The sequence below is a fragment of the Euprymna scolopes genome, chromosome 9, assembly GCF_053919585.1.
Source record: "Euprymna scolopes isolate OS-2025 chromosome 9, ASM5391958v1, whole genome shotgun sequence".
Lineage (NCBI taxonomy): Eukaryota > Metazoa > Mollusca > Cephalopoda > Sepiida > Sepiolidae > Euprymna > Euprymna scolopes.
The window spans coordinates 162,854,512-162,875,171 of record NC_136490.1 but is presented as its reverse complement, the minus strand read 5'-3'; the positions used below and the strand labels follow the sequence as shown (position 1 = coordinate 162,875,171).

General features: G+C 42.0%; 1 protein-coding gene and 1 pseudogene across 4 annotated transcripts in view; both read left to right on the top strand.

Annotated features, from left to right (window-relative positions):
* LOC145284964 (FMRFamide receptor-like) overlaps positions 1–20,660 on the top strand; it is a 1,154,906-nt gene that overhangs the window by 920,689 nt on the left and 213,557 nt on the right. The window lies entirely within an intron of this gene.
* Positions 8,008–8,167, top strand: LOC145285247 (U2 spliceosomal RNA; annotated as a pseudogene).

The window sequence follows — 20,660 nt, the reverse complement described above, 5'->3', positions numbered from 1 at the left end:
CTGCTCCCCACGAGGGCCACCCGGCGGAAAAGGCTGTTGCAAGAACGCCTGCAGAGGATTATGCAGCCGGAATCACTCCAGCTGCACTCCCGAACTGCAAAGCAAATGGTGGAACACCGGAACAACGCAACCCCGCTCCCCTAAAGGGCAAAGTTCCAGCAGCAAGAGAGAGGGAGGAAAACAGCACCACCGACCATACCGAGGAGCTGTTTGAAGCCACGTTAGCCTCCCTCCATTCACTGTTCGAAGAAACCAGTGATCCGCCCTCCAACACTCCCCAAGAGGGCAACAACGTAAAGGGGGAATCCAGGGATGGGGAGGACGCGCCAACCAGTGTCAACAAAATACAACTGGTGGATGCGACACCCCTGTCCGCTGAACTCGCAACAGCAGCCAATAGGGACACATCCCCCAGAGGGGGGACACCTCCGTCTCCCTAAGAGGCAGCCACCCAGCAACTCAAAAAGAGGAAGAGGAAGGAGAACGATCCGGAGAGCAGGGAGCGCCAGCACGCAACAACTTTAAATATGGACTGGCCATCTCTGTCCGGAAAAGGCCAGCCTCCAGGGTCAGAAACACCCACAACGGAGGCAGTACAAGTTGCACCACCTAAAACCCCCGTCCCGGGTCCAGTAAACAGCCAAAAGGATGGAGGATCAGCATTGGGCCCCCAAGGAACAGCAGAAAAAGAAGATGACACCAGAAGACTACAGGAGACTCTTTGACTCCACTTACAAAGAGTGTATCAAGGGAACGAGATGCGGCCTCTCCCAGGTCAGGTGGAAGGACTGCAGCAGAGAGTCCTCTCTCTGATAACATCAGACACAAGGACCAGAAGCCTGACCGGTGTCAACAAAGACACAATGGTGAACGTGCTGCTGGAGCAGAACATCCCGGCAAATTACATCTGCAGGAGGAGCTATGCGCAATGGGATGTTCTGCTTCCTACCCTCCAAAGAGGCAGTCAAGCTGTCCAGGACCTATCACCAGAGCAGAAAAATTAATCTACAACCAATATACATGAATAAGAGGAGGGCAAATGTTTCTGTTCTAAACGTCCCCTGCTACATGGAGGCTGAACAACTGGGTGCCATCCTCAGCCAGTATGAGGACGTGGAAGAAGTGACGCCGGTCCGTGGTCTGAGGAACATCATGACCGGGGACTACAAGATCCATATGGTCCTGGACAAAACAGGATTTTTTGGAATCCCCGCCACGCTGAAGTTCGGGGAATGGATGCTCTCCCTTATAGTGGAGGGGAGGAGGCCCCATTGCTGGCAGTGTCAACAGCAGGGGCACATGGCCAAGTACTGCCCCAAGAGAAATGGTGGAAAAAACCCAGCCAAGGCAGCTGGCAAGTCGGCAGGACCAGCCAAAACACCCAACTCAAGCAGGGTGGACGACAGTTACCAAGAAAGGAAAGACCGCCAAAAATCCCACCCTGGAGACAGAGTCCACATACCAGCCTGAGTCAAACCCAATCACTGAGATTGACAATATGGACACTCAGGCTCCCCCCTCCTCCAACAAGAGGAAATTACAAGAATCTGAGGAGGAGGAGGAGGCAGTGTCAGAGGAAGAGGAGACAACTCCAGCACCAGCCAAACTGAGTGCAACTGAGACCAGAAGAGCCAGAAGGAGGAAAAGTCGGAAAACGCGCACCAACCCCCCTACTCCTACTGAGGAGGACGCGAACACAAACGCACAAGCAGAGCCCCCCGCCACCCCTCTACCCCAGCAACTAGAAAAACTATCCCCCCTCCCCAAATCTCCCCAAAGCCCCCAGAAACCCTTCACCACCCCCATCCTGTGATAAACCACCCCAGGTAGGAACTGTGACAACTACCCCCACTCCACCCCCCTCCCCTCACCCCCAACCTAAAATCCCCTCTTCCCCAACAAGGCCAGTTTGCATGGAACGAACTAAAAAAATACCGTTCCTGCCAGGAGGTAGAATTTGCGAGCTGGACCCGCACCAAACAATACCGGACCTCAAAGGACAGCAAAAGGTCCGGTATAACAAGTTGAGGGGTCTCGCCTACGTGGATGGTGACAGCGTGGCGGACCCAACAAAATTTAAGGACGCTCCCATGTTGACCACCTTTGTGTGGGTCAACAAGGATACAAGAACTCAAGCCCTCTGGGCCATGATCAAAGCAGCTAAGGATGCGATCCCGGGCCAGCAGCTGGTGGACAGGGATCATCCGTCACTGAACAATTTCTTTTTTTAGTGCGAGGGCAGAGTCCCTGTGTATATACACCCCTCATTATACAGGGCACTTAAACTAACCTTCCCTCTGGACGTGGTAGGTGTGGCCAAGAATGGAGTACCCTCTGCAGACTTACTGACCGGAAGCCTTGGACAGGCCTGCCACGTCCTCACCCCCGAGGATTTCAGGCCCGTGTGTGACACTGAATAAGGTAGGTGACCATGACTTTAAACTTGGCTACTTATAATGTGAGGGGCCTCAGATGTCGAAGCAAGGCCGCGCGCGCCCTGAGAGATCTGATGTCCCTCAAGGTAGATATTGCCGCTATACAGAAGACCCACTTTATTTGTGACGGGGATTGTCAGGTGTTGGTGAATGATTACGATGTTTACTCAGCATATGGCAATACCTATAGCCGTAGAATCTCCTTGCTAGTAAATCGCACCCTATCAGCGTCGGTGAATGTTGTTCACGCGGACGAGGACGGGCGGGCGATTGTCGTCGATGTTGCCGTTAATAGCAGGGTATTTCGGATCGTCGCAGTTTATGCACCCAACTCCGCTGTGGAGAGGGCTTCCTTCTTTCGACAGGTGGAGGGCTTTGTAGATGATCCAGAGAGAGTAGTCTTAATGGGTGATTGGAATGCCATCCTTGATCCCAGGATAGATAAGGTCGGGGGGACTAGCGGGTCGGTGTGGTGTGACAGCAGTCTGTCTGACCTGATGGCTTCGTGCGAGCTGGTCGACAGATTTCGTCTGGATCACCCGGGGCGGGAGATGTGGATATGGCATCCTAATATGCCTTCCTATCCAAGTACTTACTTGGATCGGATGTTAGTTAGAAGAGGCGATGTAGATTTCCTATCTTGCCCAACGTTCCACTTTTAAGGACACTCGGACCATAAACTAGTTATGGCCCATCTGAACTTGAGCCCTAGGCCTAGACTTGCTGGATACTTGAAGTTCAACAGCACCTTGTTGGAGCTGGAGAACTACCAGTTGAAGATTACAGAGATAATCCAACGGGCATTAATGGAGGCGGTTACCGGGAGTAAGTGGTGGGTTAGTCTCAAGGCTAAGATTAGACATTTCTCGGTCAAGTACAGCCAACGCCTCGCACTAGATAAGGCTAAGGCCAAGAAGCGTACAGAGAACAGGCTGACCCAGGCACTGGAGGGTGGGGACCCCCTAGAGATAGCACTAGCTAGATAAGACCTCAGCCACTTAGCTAGCGAGCGGTAGGAGGGCCAGATAGTTAGGGCTAGGCTAATGAAAGTCTCGAATGAGGCTGTTAATGTTGACGCTGTTGAGCGTAAGGCTGCTCTAAGGCGCGGCTCGGACGGGTACATTCGAAAGGTAAACGACCTGGAAGGGCAGGCCCTCGTGTCGACTTAGGAGATTTGCGGGGGGTTTCAGAAGCATCTATCGGAGCGCCTCACCCAACTACCCAGACTCAGGGTCGAAGAGTTTGGCAGCTATTTGGCCGACTCGCCCCGCCTCATGGCAGCTCGAGCGGCTAGCTGTGATGGGCTTGTCGCGGAACATGAGATCATTACTGTGTTGAACATGTCGGCTGCAACAAGTCCCCGGGGCTTGATGGTCTACCCTACGAATTCTACTTGAGGCTGTCGCCCATGTTGGTCCCTATTCTGAAGGATATGTTCAACCATTGGTTTGTTCAGGGCTCCATCCCTTGGCAGGTGACCAAGGGAGTGATCACATTGCTGAGGAAAGGTCAACGGCATGGTGGGGAGGAAGATTTAGACGATTTCAGGCCCTTGACTCTGCTAAACACAGAGTTAAAGATTTTGGCCAAGGTTCTTGTGAATTGGTTGCAGGTTGTTATCACTGACCTGATCGAACCAGACCAGAGCTATGCTGTGAAGGGGAGATCGATTCAGGACAATCTTCATCTGATACGCACGATCATAGAGGGGACAGAAGACGACGCCGAAGCCGCGCTGATCAGTTTGGATCAGTCCAAGGCTTTCGATAGGGTGGACCATAGGTTCCTGGGATCTGTGCTGGAGGCCACCGGATTTAATCCGGACTTCCGCAAGTGGATCTCTGTACTGTATGACAGGCCGACGGTAGCAGTGCAGATCAACGGTAAGCTGTCGGAGTCTTTTGCCGTCTCCCGGTCGGTGCGACAGGGTTGTCCGCTGTCGCCTCTCTTGTACGTCCTGGCGTTGGAACCCCTCCTTCACAGGTTAAGAGACGAGGCGACTACACCAGTCCTGCGCGGGATAGCTCTCCCTGGAGGCACACGAGCCAGGGTTTCCGCGTTCGCCGATGATGTCACCGTGTTCGTGTCTTGCCCCACGGACATTCAAGTGGTGCTCGATATGAAGAAGTCACGGGGGCCGTCTTCAATCGCAGTAAGTCGGTGGGTCTGCGGTTGGGTTCCTGGACCGGAGTAAATTCGCTTCCGGGCATCTTCAGTTGGACCGACGGGCCGGTCCGGATCCTTGGTGTGTGGTTCGGACCGGGTCTCCAGCTGAAGAAAAACTGGTCGGAAGTAGAGGCCAAGGTCGAATCCTCTGTTAAGACTTGGGTTCGAAGGAAATTGTCCTTGAAGGGTCGGGCGGAGACGTGTGCTACATATGTCTTTCCGCTCATCCTTTACCGTCTGTCTGTACTTCCCCTCCCTGCAAAACGACGAATCAGCTTACAGGAGCACCTCAACACACTCTTGTGGAACGAGGGTAAGTATTATGTTTGCAGAGAGGTCTGTGTTCGAAATCCGAGCGAGGGAGGCTTGGGACTGCCAGATCTCCTGTGTCACAAGCATGCAGAGAGGTTGGCCTTCCTGAGCCATTCATTGTAATAGACGTTCCATGGGTCACTGCGGTTGAAAGCTCGTTTTCCAATCTCACACCTGACCCCTCGGTCTCCGCCGTGCTTCGACCGAGGGGGGAACAAACGTTCTACGCCGAATGCCAGTTCGCACTTAGAGCGTTGCCCGGGGACCAGTGTCCTCGAACAGTCTAGGAACAGGCTTTATCGGGAGCTAGTGGGGCGTAGCAAAAAGGAACCGCTAGTGAAACGGACGGGGATGTCATTGGAGGAGGTCCGCTCCCAGTGGAGTTGGGCGCCGGGACGGGACTTTCTTACAAATTCAGAATTTTCTCTTGCCTGGCGACTTGTCCAGAACGCACTGCCCCTCCTTGAGGAACTCAACCTTTACAATGAAGAAACCCGGGTCTACTGCCTGCGCTGCGACGAAGACATGAGAGAAACTGTCGGTCATGCCTTTTTCCGCTGTAGCAGGCTCAAGACCCTACTAGGGTACGTCAACGAGGTAACGGCTCACATCGATGCCAAGCGCTGGCTTGAACTCGACGAATCATACTTTGTTGAGAAGATTGATCCGCCGCTGCCTAGGGAGAAAAGAATGGTTTTTCTAGCGATACTAGCAGTAGCAAGGATGGTCATATGGATCACACGCCTCAAGCGAGTCCGCGAAGGGATATCTGTTCCGGATCTGGATCTGATAGTCTACTTTAAGCATCTGCTTAAAGTAAAGATCAGATGCGATTGGAAGAGGTTGCCTCGAGTGGCCTTTGACAAGAAGTAGGTGCATGACGCTAGCTTGTGCATCCGACGAGGCGCCAAGTTTAAATTCGTGTTACCACCATAGGCATGGCACATGCGGTACTGGATCCTACGGAGCCCATTCCGCTAGGTTAGACAAATAAAAAGTAAAGAGACGCTTGACTGGTGGTACAAATGAGATCCTGTCCCTCGTTTTTTTTTTTTTTTGGCACTAGAGAACCTTCCGAGGCTACCCTCCCACTACCCCCTCATCTTTTTGTTTTATCATCCTCTGATCAACCTCTACTCGAAGGTCGCCACCTAATATATTCCCCCCTTTTGTTTTTTACAATCTATTTATTTTACCCCCAACACCCGATATGAAGTCTTCCCAATCCCATTAGAAATCTCCCCGCTTGTTTTCGATGCCCCGGAAAACAGTAGGCGATCTAACTACTTAGATTAGCTTAGGGAGGGACCTTACTAACAATGCACTAGGCAATTTTATTTTTTGTACATTTTTCCTATATTTCCCACGAACTATTTTTCTTCCAAATTCAAGAACTTTTTATTTTTTCCATGAATTGAAATTTTTTTACACACACACACACACACACACACACATTTTAATATATATATATAAAAAATGCGCATACACACACACACATTTTAATATATATAAAAAAAATGCGCACACACACACACATACAGAAATTGTATATATATATCCTTTTTGTAAAAACGCTAGGGTTTTCATTAGTTAGCTTTAGATTCCACAGAGTGAATGAGGTATTGTGGTAAATGTTGCCAGTCAAGAGTAAAGTCGCCACAGACGCCATTCTTACTTTAGTTACAAAGACCCTGCAACACTCCCCTCCCTAGATCTTATAGGGCCTTGTGCCTAAATTTGTTTTGTCTTTTGGAGATTTTACTTTTTTAAATGTTTTAATTTTATATTGGAATTTTTTTTTAATTGTAATTTTTTCTTTAAACAAAATAAATTAAATATGAAGATCAAAGTTTAGTATGTATTCCGGCAGATACTGCAAGCAAAGACCATATGTAGGGGCAGCCTCACTTATAAGACCTTGGTCAATGTAGGGGCAACCTTTCATACCAATTGTCGCTATCCAGCTCCCCTACTCCCCGGGGAGTTGGTCCCCATTTCCCCTTCACTCCTCACATTAAAAATCGGCCTTGTGCTTAATTTGCTCGGTGGGGGAACAAATAAATACAGCTTTCCTTGGTCTTTGGGCCAAGATCAAAGTGTAGTATCTGTTCCGACAGATACTGCACTTAAGATAATTTGTACCAGTCAATGGAGGGGAAACCCTCTATACTGGGACAATTATTATTTTTGGTAACCAGAGTGACCCCTTTTAGGGGAGCTGGTTTTTACCTCACATTAAAAACGGCCTTGTGCCTAATTTGCTCAGTGGGGGAGCAAATAAATACCATCTGTTCCGACAGATACTGCAAGCAAAGACCATATGAGGGGGCGACCCCACATACAAGACCTTGGTCAATGTAGGGGCAACCCTTCATACCAATTGTCACTATCCAACTTCCCTACTCCCCGGGGAGTTGGTCCCCATTTCCCCTTAAATACCATCTGTTCCGACAGATACTGCAAGCTATGACTAGCTATGACTAGCAAAGACCAGATGTGGGGGCAACCCCACATGCCTGACCTTTAACCAGCTCCTATTTCCCACCTCTCGGGAGCTGGTCCCCTTTTTCCCTTCCCCCTCCCTTCACTCCTCACATTAAAAATTGGCCTTGTGCCTAATTTGCTCGGTGGGGGAGCAAATAAATACCATCTGTTCCGGCAGATACTGCAGCATATATGTGGGGGCAAATACTCCGAGTAAAGATCATATGTGGGGGCAATCCCACATATAAGACCTTTGTCACTGTAGGGGCAACCCTTCATACCAATTGTCACTATCCAGCTCCCCTACTCCCCAGAGAGTTGGTCCCCATTTCCTCTTCACTCCTCACATTAAAAATCGGTCTTATGCCTAATTGCTCGCTGGGGGAGCAAATAAATACAGTATCTGTTCTGGAGGGATACTGCAAGCAAAGATCATATGTGGGGGAAACCTCACGTATAAGACCTTGCTCAATATAGAGGGAACCCTTCACACCAATTGTCACTATCTAGCGCCCCTACTCCCCAAGGAGTTGGTCCCCATTTCCCTTTCACTCCTCACATTAAAAATCGGCCTTGTTCCTAATTTGCTTGGTGGGGGAGCAAATAAATTCCCTTTTCTTGGCCTTTTGGCCAAGATCAAAGTGTAGTATCTGTTCTTACTACATACTGTAGTAACTTCGTGATATAAATTTGTAACTTTGTGATATAAAGTGGGGGATCACTTTTCTGTATTAATTTAATGTAAAATGATTACCCACTTTACAACCTGTCAGACTCAAAGACATTCAAGTCATTCTCCTGATCATTCAAGCTGTTTTTGAAGGATCCCAGTTATTTTTTAAGCATTCACGTCATTCTTAAGATTATTCAATTCATTCTTAAGTCCATTAGTCATTCTAAGTCTATTACTTTTTATTTATTTCAGTCATTTATTTCAGTCTAGAGTAAATCTAACCTATTCATGTTATCAAAAGAATGTCTTTAACCCATCCGTTTTCGCTCGAGAAAGTAGGTATTTATGACATACAAATCTAGTGGATATATAAATCCATGTTAATACTTATTTAACTCTCATACAATATATCAAAAAGGGGTGTAGAATGTGTGTAATAATATATTATTACACACATTCTACACCTTTTTTTATTATAAATATTATATATCTATATAGAAAGAGATAAAAAGAGAGAGATGTCGAGAAAGATATGCAGATAGACAGAAAGATACAGAGCGAAACATTGGTGTATAAAAATCCAAAGTTACCATTACAAACTTGCTTAATACAGTTCGTATTTTTGCCATCTTTTATTCGAATCTGGTATAGAGAGGCAGGAACAACATGACTGATCCTAGCGACCGCTGTAGACGGTGATTCAACATGCCGCCGGTAAAAATAAAAACGGTGGCGCCACTCTGCAATTCACTTCGGAGGTGACTGCACAAAAGCCATTTCCAAGCTGAAGCATTAACTGAGTGCATTTGTTTTCCGGTTTTATTCAACATAAATCTGATTAACAAACAATGTGACTGCATACTGAAATAGATAATTCGTTACAGGAGTTTGGTCATGCTGTCATATATTTAGCATGTATAAGATGAAAGAAACTGCAGAGATTTTAGTAACATGTGCACAATTATGTATATAAGAAGCTTTAACTGGTGCCAGAAGACTGTGAGCATGACCTTGCCAGCTGAGGGCTGCACCCTTGCTTTCTTTGGAGGCGGTGAGTCCAAGTGCTTCGACTGCACTGACTGGGCTTTGGTCTCTGGATCATAGTGATTGACCCAGTTTTAATCATTCTGTAATCAATCTTTTGAAAAACTTTGAATCATCTTCTTGGCACATTTCAAAATTCATCGTCGAGCACACGACGCGTTCTCACTTCTGGAATGATGTGAGTAACCTAGGAATCCATCTGGCAGACACCTTATGCATATGCAAATGGTCATGAATTATAGTTTTCACAGACCCTGTACTAATCTTGACATCTAGGGCTATTCCGCGAATAGTAATGCGTCGATTTTCCAAAATGTCAGCCTCAACTTGATGGACAGATGCCTTATCAATGGCAGAAGGGGAGCGACCAGGTCTGGGGGTTGTTTCGCCATGTGTTAATTCAAGGTCATATGCTGGGATATTATCACCATCAGTTTCTTTCATTTCATCAAAGTCTCTTGTAGTGTGCGTCCTTTCCAATACAAAAACTGGATTACTGCTCGACATTCAACAGGCTCCATTTCACCCCTGACTTAGTTCAAACACCTGTAAAACAGAAACCACAATTAGTTGAGAGCTGTAATTGGCCACATAACCCGTAGAGAAATAAATCATTGCACATAAAAATTTTTAGCTAGATCAGACAATTGGAAGTGGGACAGGGGCATTACTTATTGCACGCCTCTCGTACTTACAGAAATAGCGGCCTGGTTTATAGTTGAAACCCGTTTGTTTAGTGTATAATAACCGAATAGGGGAATTATAGTATGCATATTTCTCAGCCAATCAGCTGAGTCGGATTTATGGACGTCAGAAATCATTATTTGTGGAGAATGTAGGAGGTAGAATATGTGATTGTGTAGAAAATCTATGATCAATTAATGACGGAAGTTTTTATTTTTTTACACAGTGATCACCACTTATCAAGGCCAGGAAGCCACTCAGGGATAAGGGTTATTGCAAGTGTGGAGATTTGATGAAGTGTTTACTTAAGGGGGCGGTTCATTAGGAATTTGTTAACATTGGACTTGAAGACATCCAAGTTGTAGTCCGGAGGGAAGCAGGCAGACGGAACGGAGTTCCACAGGCGTGCAGTTCTAAGAAAGAAGCTTTGTTCATGGAATCCGCGTTTTGATTTAGGCACAGATATAGACTGGGGGAAAATTTTCACAGTGGATTCAGCTAGACGGGTGTTTTTCGTGAAAGATTGGCGAGGGGGGACCAGAGATTGGAGTTCAGACGAGCACCTGCCATGGAAATAACGATAAAACAAGGACAGGCTCGCAACGTCTCTTCTGTGGGAGAGAGGTTGCAGAGTAGAGAAAAGGGCATCCTCCACTAAACCACGAAGTCTATTTTGTACTCTGTCAAGGCAGGATAGGCAGTTTTTAGCAGCTCCTGCCCAGATATGGCAACAGTATTCCATCCTTGGACGTACTTGGCTTTTATATAGATAGAGAATTGCATCAGTGATGAGATATCTTCTGGAGCGGTAGAAGGATCACCCATCTTTCCAGTGACCTTGGCAATAGACTTAATGTACGTGTTCCATTTAAGATCAGGAGTAAAGGTCAAACCCAGAAGCTTGTCAAAACACTGAGCCTCACCCAGACGAGAGCCATCCATCACAATTGATGCCAGCTGGGGATCAGAGCGTTGATGATGCAAGGACAGGAGTTTGGTTTTGGATGCATTAAAGGAAACCAGCCACATCTTCCCCCACTGAACCACGCGCTCGAGATCAGAGGAGAGAGAATCAGAGAGAACTTTGTCATTTACAGCCTTTTCAAAAGTTCAAAAAAGTATAAGTTCACTCGGTGTAAAATGGTGTCGTAAGAGTAGTTTGTATAGTTGGGTAAATTATAGCTTAGTATTCTGTAGGTTAGGATGTTGATGATCATGGCGTTCCTCAGAATAAATGTATTTTTTAATATTACTATAATAATATAATAGAAATAATATTATGTGCGTTATATGTAATTGCGTTATATAGCTAGATAACGTAATGGCTAATGGAGTAAGCATAATATGCTTTTATGTGCCACCTATTGTTGTCAACCTACGGCAGTTACGTCCAGAGGGGAAAAATAGCGCCTCTTCTATCTATATATATAAAAAGCAAAATGTGTGTGACAATTTCGTGTATGTCTGGCAAAGACTTTTCTCGCACACGGTCCCGGGTTCGTTACTATCGCTTACAACTGTGCATATAGGTCCTATATAATAATATCTAGGAATCAGAAAACCGCGTAGCGTATAAATTTATTTACGTTGATTTTCACAAAATTATTGCTATTTTGGCTTCTCGCGTGTTGATTGGGCTTTTTAGTATAAATAAAGATAAACTAAACTCAAACGACGTCTTCGGCATTGCACCAGGAAAAACGTCCAGAAGCAATCAGCTTTGATCAGACAGTTGCTATTCAATCTGGACAATTGGGAGCTGCTTTCCCCCTCCCCAACATCTGTTGGGAGTAGAAACAGTTAAATTTGGGTGAACAACCCAAACGGCGTGTGACTTCTATTTTACCTTCTTAATTAGGTCAAATGGAAGCAGCAGAGTTAACTTTTATTGCGCACGCCTGTTTTTATAGTTAAATAACCTGCTTAATGTCTGTCGCCGTGGCTTAATGGTTAACGTAGCACGGTTTTTTTTTACACATTAATTTCGAACTCAAGGGTACGGGTTCGATTCTCATACTTACCTACCAAAACATTTTTTTTTTAATTTAAATCATCCCCCCCCGGAGTTTTGATTTACCTCAAGACACCGGGACATCGCCAGGTACCCCCCGCAAGTATATATATAAAAGCGAAAATGTGTGTATGTATGTTTGTATGTATGTATGTATGTGTGTTTGTATGTACGCCAAAAACTTTCGACAGACAGAACAAAAATTCACAAATTTGGTCTCCTATTAAATCCCGACCCTCCGGACGACAAATATCGAATTTTATGCTCAAAAGGTCAAATCTAAGTTATTCAGCTGAGCGTTTTTCTACAGTGTGGGTGCCCCCCAAAAAGTGACCTTTTTACAATATTCATACGTAATTCAATAAACGCTGAGTAATGTCACGTGACCTTGAGTTCAGCAAGCTGTAATGGCTGTCTGTATATAAAAACATTGCATATAATAAGAGATTATTATCGCTAAAAAGGCGACTATCATACAATTTATAATATTAACTTATACGTTATGAAAACGTTACCAAAGTTATTAGCAGGTTAAAAATTGTTAGATAAATAACAAGCCAAAAATTTGAAGTAAAATAAAATATGCTTTAAAAATATTAACGATCGATGTTTTTTACAAAAAAAAAACAAAGTCAAACGCCATTTTCTTTTTAGTAACACTATTTCTCTTTAGAGTAAGGAAGACGAAGAGAGAGAGAGAGGGGGAGATAGAGAGAGAGAGAGAGACACACACACACACACACAAACACAGAGACAGAGACATAGAGAGAGAAGGAGAGAGAGAAAGAGAGAGAGACAGAAAGAGAGAGAGAGAGAGAGAGAGAGAGAAATCTAGACAGGAAACGAGATTCATTTCACTATGTTTTAAAATGTAAACAATACATCTAAATATACGAAATGTGAGTGAATGGATTAGATCACATCCCAGGCATAAATCCTCCGTATTTTCGAGTAACGTTTGTTTCTCTACAGCTTGAGATCGCAGGTATACCCTCCCCCTTATTTTCTTAGTGGGAGGGGGGTGAAAGATGAGACCGCTTGAATTCTAAGATAGATACTACACTTTGATCTTTATCAAAATACCAAGTAACCGTCTATATACAGCTTCATTTTCTACCGAGCATTATCTTCTATTATAAAAAGATGCATAATTTATATTAATCGATAACTAAATTGAGACAAGATGTCATATTCCAAAAATCACATCTGAATTAAAACATTATTATTTAGAAGGCAATCCTTATTTTCGAGTGACGTTTGTATCTCTAAAGCTTGACATGCAAATTGCTTGTGCAGTATAGGTCCGATTTGACCATTTTGAAGGTGCTTGTCCGATTGGAAAAATTTTAAGGTCCTTGTGCAGTATAGGAATTATTTGATAAATTTACGGGTGAGTGTGCGGTATAGGTCCCATTTGAAAAAAATTAAGGTGCTTATAGTTTCGATTTGAAAGATTTTGTAGGGGCTTGTGCAGTATAGGTCTGATTTTGAAAATTTTGAACGTGCTTATTATAGGTCCGATTTCACAACTTTTAAGGTGCTTGTGCAGTGTAGGTTCGATTTCAAAAATTTTTGAAGGTGCTTGTGCAGTATAGGTCCGATTTGACAATTTTTAAGGTGCTTGTGCAGTATAGGTCCTATTTGACAATTTTGAAGGTGCTTGTGCAGTATAGGTCGGTTTGACAATTTTGATCGAGCTTGTGCCTTATAGTCCCAATTATACAATTTTGAACGCGCTTGCAAAGTATCGGTGCGATTTGACAAATTTGAAGATGCTTGTGCAGTATAGGTCCGATTTAACAATTTTAATGTGCTTGTGCAGTATATGTCCGATTTGAAAAATCTTGAAGGTGCTTGTGAAATATAGGTTCTATTTGACAATGTTGAAAGTCCTTGTGCAGTATAGGTCCGATTTGACAATTGTAAAGGTGCTTGTGCAGTATAGGTAAGATTTGACAATTTCGAAGCTGCTTGTGCAGTATATGTCCGATTGGAAAACTTTTAAAGGCCTTGTGCAGTATAGGTCTTATTTTTTTCAATTTTATAGGTGCGTGTGCAGTATAGGTCCAATTTGACAATTTTGACAGAGCTTGTGCAGATTTTGAAGGTGCTTGCGTAGTATAGGTCCGATTTTAAAAATCTTGAAGGTGCTTGTGCAGTATAGGTCCTATTTGACAATGTTGAAGGTCCTTGTGCAGTATAGGCTCGATTATACAATTTTAAAGGTGCTTGCGCAGTATAGGTCAGATTTGAAAAATTTTAAGTACTTGTGCAGGATAGGTCCGATTTGAAAAATTTTGGAGGTGCTTGTGTATTATAGGTCCAATTTGTCAATTTTGATGGTGCTTGTGCAGTATAGGTCCACTTATACAATTTTGAATAAGCTTGTGCTGTAAAGGTCCGATTTGATAATTTTGAAGGTGCTTGTGCAGTATAGGTCCGAATTGATAATATTGAAGGTTCTTGTGCAGTATAGGTCCGATTTGAAAAAACTTGAAGGTGCTTGTGCCGTATAGGTCTTATTTTAAAATATTGTAGGTCCTCATGCAGTATAGGTCGAATTTGACATTTTTTTAGGTGCTTGTGCAGTATAGGCCCGATTTGACAATTGCGACGGTGCTTGTGCCGTATAGGTGCGATTCGACAATTATGAAGGTGCTTGTGTTGTATAAGTCCGATTTGAAAATTTTTAAAGCTGCTTGTGCAGTATAGACCAGATTTTACAATTTTGAAGGTGCTTGTGCAGTATAGGTCCGATTTGACAATTTTGTAGGTGCGTGTGCCGTATGAGTTCCATTTGACGGTTTTGAGGGCACTTGTGCAGTATAGGTCCGATTTTACAATGTTGAAAGTGTTTGTGCAGTATAGGTCCGATTTGAACATTTTTTAAGGTGCTTGTGCCGTATAGGCCCGCTTTAACCATTTTGAAGGTGCTTTTGCAGTATAGGTCCGATTTGAAAAATTTTAAGGTGCTTGTGCAGCATTGGTTCGATTTGAAAAATTTTTAGGAGCTTGTGCAGTATAGGTCCGATTTGATCAATTTTGATGGTGCTTGTGCAGTATAGGTCCGATTTGACAATTTTGGTGGTGCTTGTGCAGTATAGGTCCTTGTGCAGTATAGGTCCGATTAGACAATTTTGCAGGTTCTTTTGTAGTAAAGGTCTAATTTTACAATTTTGAAGGTGCATGTGCAATATTGGTCCGATTTGATAATTTTGAAGGTGCTTGTGCAGTATAGATCCGATTTGAAAAATCTTGAGCATGCTTGTGCAGTATAGGTCCTTGTGCAGTATAGGTCCGATTTGACAATTTTTAATGTGCTTGTGAAGTATATGTCCTATTTAACAAGTGTGAAGGTGCTTGTGGAGTATAGGTCCCACTTGACAATGTTGTAAGTGCTTGTGTAGTATAGACCCGATTGACAATTTTTTAGGTGCTTGTGCAGTATAGGTCTGATTTGACGATTGTGGAGGTCCTTTTGCAGTTTAGGTGCGATTTGACCATTTCAGAGGTGCTTGTGCAGTATAAGTCCAATTTGCCAATTTTAAGGATCTTGTGCAGTATAGATCCGATTTGATAAATTTTGAAGGTGCTTGTGCAGTATAGGTCCAATTATACAATTTTGAAGGTGCTTGTGCAGTATAGGCCAGATTTAACAATTTTTCATGTTCTTTTGCAGTAAAGGTCCGATTCAACAATTTTGAAGATGCTTGCGCAGTATAGATCCGATTTGATAATTTTGAAGGTTCTTTTGCAGTATAGGTCCGATTTGACAATTTTGGAGGTGCTTGTGCAGTATAGGTCCGATTTGACAATTGGGAAGGTGCTTGTGCAGTATAGGTCAGATCTTATTATTTTGGAGTTGTTTGTGCTGTATAGGTCCAATTTGAACATTTTTTTAAGGTGCTTGTGCAGTCTAGGTCCTATTTTACAATTTTTATCGTGCTTGTGTGGTATAGATCCGATTTGAAAAATTTTAAAGCGGCTTGTGCAGTATAGGTCCGATTTGACAATGGAGTTTTACAGTATAGGTCCCATTTTACAACTTTTAATGTACTTGTGCAGTATAGGTCTGATTCGACAATTTTGTAGGTGCTTGTTCAGTATAGGTGCGATTTTACAATTTTTAAGGTCTTGTGCAGTATAGGTATGAATAAAAAGTTTTTAAGGTGCATGAGCAGTATAGGTCCGGTTTGACAATTCTGAAGGTGCTTGTGCAATATAGGTCCTATTTGACAATTTTAAAGGTAGTAGTGAAGTATACATCCTATTTGACAATTTGTAAGGTGCTTATGTATTATAGGTCCGATTTGACCATTTTGAAGGGTTTTTTGCACTATAGGTCCGATTTGATAATTTTGAAGAAGCTTGTGCAGTATAGGTCCGATTTTATAAATTTTGAAGGTGCTTGTGCAGTATAGGTCCGATTTGACAATTTTTCTGGTGCTTGTGGAGTATAGGTCACATTATACAATTTTGAACGCACTTGTGCAGTATAGGGCTGATTTAACAATTCTGCAGGTTCTTTTGCAGTAAAGGTCTGATTTGACAGTATTGAAGGTGCTTGTGCACTATAGGTCCGATTTGATAATTTTGAAGGTGCTTGTGCAGTATAGGTCTGATTTGAAAAATCTTTAAGATGCTTGTGCAGTATAGGTCCTATTTGAAAATTTTAAAGTTTCTCGCACAGTATATGTCCTATTTGACATGTTTTAAGGTCCTTGTACTGTATAGGTCCGAGTTTACAATTGTGAATGTGCTTGTGCAGTATACGTCCGATCTGACAATGTTTTAAGTAGGGTTGGATCAAATACTGACTTTTAACAATTGAAATACAAATACTTTCGTTTAGGTTACCAGAAATACAAATACAAATACTTTTATTCCTAAGTCTAAAAATACAAATACAAATACTTTTATTTCTCAATCTCAAAATACAAATAAAAATACAATAACTGATTTAAACAAAAACAAATATAAGTACTTTTTTTTAAGTAATAAAGAAATCTGAAAATACGAAAAAAAAAGAAGAAAAAGAAAAGAAATATTTTCTTCCAAATTTGACATCTACACTACATTCTATATCATGTCCTCATTGCATTTTATTATCATTAGAGCTCTGAAAGTTCATTCTCTCTCTCTGGTGGCATGTAGGCAAAAAGATGAGGGCGTTTTGCACTCATGTCAGCCTCGTCTTGATTTGTGTTCACGGTCATGAAAAACTCCTCTCTTGAACTGTGTTCTTCAAAGACAACTGAGTTGACTGCGAAATAATTAGGTCCACAATCTTCGAAATATTTTTCATTTTCATTTCCTCACATGGCAGCAATGACAGCTTAAACCTGGGGTCCCTGACAGCTGCAGCAATGGCATCAGTCCTATCAAGAAACGGATGCAATCTCTTTTTGATAGAAGACTGTAGTGCATTAGCCAAGTTTAAGCAGTAGGTTGGTTTACTTTCCATGAATAGTTTGAGGCTGTGTTCAAGGCCAAATACAACTGGTGCAACGCAAGAAAGTTTCACCATGTTTTCTCCTTCCACTTGCGACATTGCCTCTTGGAATGCGTCCAAAATTTGCACCACTTCTTTTAGCATTGCTATTTCCACTACTTTCAATTCTTGTACGTTCTTGCACGATCCTAGGAGACAAATAGCTGAGTTGATGCCATTAACATCTTTGAGGACTAACTTAAGCATATTCAGTTGAGAGCCTGGTACACGTACGCAACATGTATGTGAACTGTCATAGTTCGTAAGTGTGACGTATTTCCTTCTCTCTCTCTCTCTCTCAAATAAAAATACAAATACAAAATACTATTTCCCTGGATGCCATAATACAAATACAAATACAAATTACTTTTTCTTGTGATGTTAAAATACAAATACAAATACAATTACATTAAAATTGTATTTAAATATAATTGAAATACAAATACAATTGTATTTGATCCAACCCTTGTTTAAAGTGCTTGTGCGGTATAGGTCCGATTTGACAATTTTAGATGGGCTTGTGCAGTATAGGTCCGATTTGACAATTGTGGAGGTGCTTGTGTAGTATAGGTCAGATTTGATTATTTTGAAGCTGCTTGTGCAGTATAGGTCCGATTTGAAAAATTTTTAAGGTGCTTTTGCAGTCTAGGTCCTATTTTACAATTTTGATCGTACTTGTACGGTATAGGTCCGATTTAAAAAAATTTAAAGCTGCTTGTGCAGTATAGGTCCGATTTGACAATTTGGAAGGTGCCTGTTCAGTATAGGTGCGATTTGACAATTTTGATGGTCTTTGTGCAGTATAGGACCGAGTAAAGTTTTGAAGGTGCATGAGCAGTATATGTCCGATATGACAATTTGTAAGGTCCTTGTGCATTATAGGTCCTATTCGACAATTTTTATGGTGTTTGTGCAGTATAAGTTCCATATGACAGTTTGGAGGGTGCTTGTGGAGTATATGTCCTATTTGACAATTTTGAAGGTGCTTTTGCAATATAGGTCATATTTGACAATTTTAAAGGGGCAAGTGAAGTATTCGTCCTATTTGACAATTTGTAAGGTCATTGCACAGTATAAGACCGATTTTACAATTTTGAAGGTGCTTGTGCAGTATAGGTCCGATTTGACAATTTTTAAGGTCATTGTGCAGTATAGGTCCGATTTGACAATTTTGAAAAGCCTTTTGCATTATAGGTCCGATTTGAAAAATTGTACGGTGCTTGTGCAGTATAGGTCCGATTTGATAAATTTGGAAGGTTGTTGTGCAGTATAGGTGCGATTTGACAATTTTGATGGTGTTTGTGCAGTATATGTCCAATTATACAATTTTGAACACGCTTGTGCAGTATAGGTCCGATTTGACAATCTTGAAGGTTCTTGTGCAGTATAGGTCCTATTTGATAATTTGGAGGGTGCTTTGCCGTATAGGCCGAGTTGAAAAATCTTGAGGTTCCTTGTACAGTATAGGTCCTATTTGACAATTTTGAAGGTGCTAGTGCAGTATATGTCCTATTTGACAATTTGAAGATCCGTGTGCAGTATAGGTCCTACTTGACGATTTTGAAGGTCCTTGCGCAGTATAAGTTCGATTTGACAGTTTTGAGGGTTCTTTTGCAGTATAGGTCCGATTTTACAATTTTGAAGGTGCTTGTGCAGTATAGGTCCGATTTGACAATTTTGAAGTTCCTTGTGCAGCATAGGTCCGATTTGAAAAATTTTGAAGGTGCTTGTGCAGTATACGTCCGATTTGAAAAAAATTGAAGGTGATTGTGCTGTATAGGTCCGATTTGACGATTTTGAAGGTGCTTGTGCAGTATAAGTCCAATTATACAATTTTGAACGCACTTGTTCAGTATAGGTCCGATTTGACAATTTTGCAGTTTCTTGTGCAGTATAGGTCCGATTTGACAATTTTTAAGCTGCTTGTGCAGTATAAGTCCGATTTGACAATGGTGAAAGTGCTTGTTCGACCTATTTGATTAGTGTGTTGTAAATAAAATAAACATCCCAAACAATGTGCCGAAGTGATTCTTTTAGTAAGAGGGGGGCAATAATGTGGGTTAAATCATCAGAAACGATTTTCGAAATTAATAACATATTCAAGAATTTTGAAAAATCATGAAATGTAAGTTAAATGATTGGTGTGTTTTTAATGAAATAAACAGCCCCGTCTCAAAGTTATTTTTTTTGTAAAAGTTTAGGAACATTGTCTTGGTCATTCTGAATTAGGTGACTACTTGGGAATACAAAATGCTTTATGTAGCTTATCAAAGTTTAGCAACAATGATACTGGCCATTATCAGATGGGTGACTACTTGATGATACAAAATGCTTTATGTAGAAAACCAAAGTTAAGCAACAATGAGATTGGTGATTATCAGATAGGTAATTACTTTGGAATACAAAATATTTTTTATAGATAACCAAAGTTAAGCAACAATGTACTGGGTCATTTTCAGATGGGTGACTAAGTAGGAATACATTATTCTTTTTTTTAGATAAGAAAAGTTATGGGCTTGGTGATTATTAGACAGGTAACTACTTGGGATTACCAACTGCTTATTTAGATCAGCAAAGTTAAACAACAATTAGCTTGGTTATTATAGGATGGGTAACCATTTGGGAATACAAAATGCTTTATATCGATCACAAAAGTTAAGCAACTTTGTCGTGGTCATTCTAAAACGAGTGACTACTTGGAAATACAGATTTCTGTATGTAGCTTACCAAAGTTAAGCAACAATGAACCTGGCCATTATCAGATGGATGACTACTTTGGAATAAAAAATCCTTTATGTAGATAACAAAAGTTCAGCAACAATTAGCTTGATCAATATTTGATGGGTGACAATTGGTCTACAAAATTTTTTTTATGTAGATCATTGTCTTGGTCATTCTCAAATGAGTGACTACTTGGGAATACAAAATGCTTTCTGTAGCTTAGAAACGTTAAGAAACAATGAACTTGGCCAGATCACTAAAGTTAAGCAACAATGTGTTTGGTCATTATTAGATGTGTGACTACTTGGGAATACAAAATGCTTTATGTAGATCACCAAAGTTAAGCAACAATGACATTGGTCATTATCAGATGGGCAACTAATTGGGAATATTTCATGTATATTTTTAACAGTATGGTGAGGGATATAAAGACAGTCCTGGAAATCGCAGAAACCGTTTATGAGTAAACATGACTACTGATTGGTGTGTTTGTAATGTAAAAATGATGATATGCGACTTATTTGATTAGTGTTTTTGCAATGAAATAAACAGCCCAATGAATGTGTCCAAGTTATTTTTTTAGTAAGAGGGGAGCAATTATGTGGATTAAATCATGGGAAATTAATTAGCAACATATTC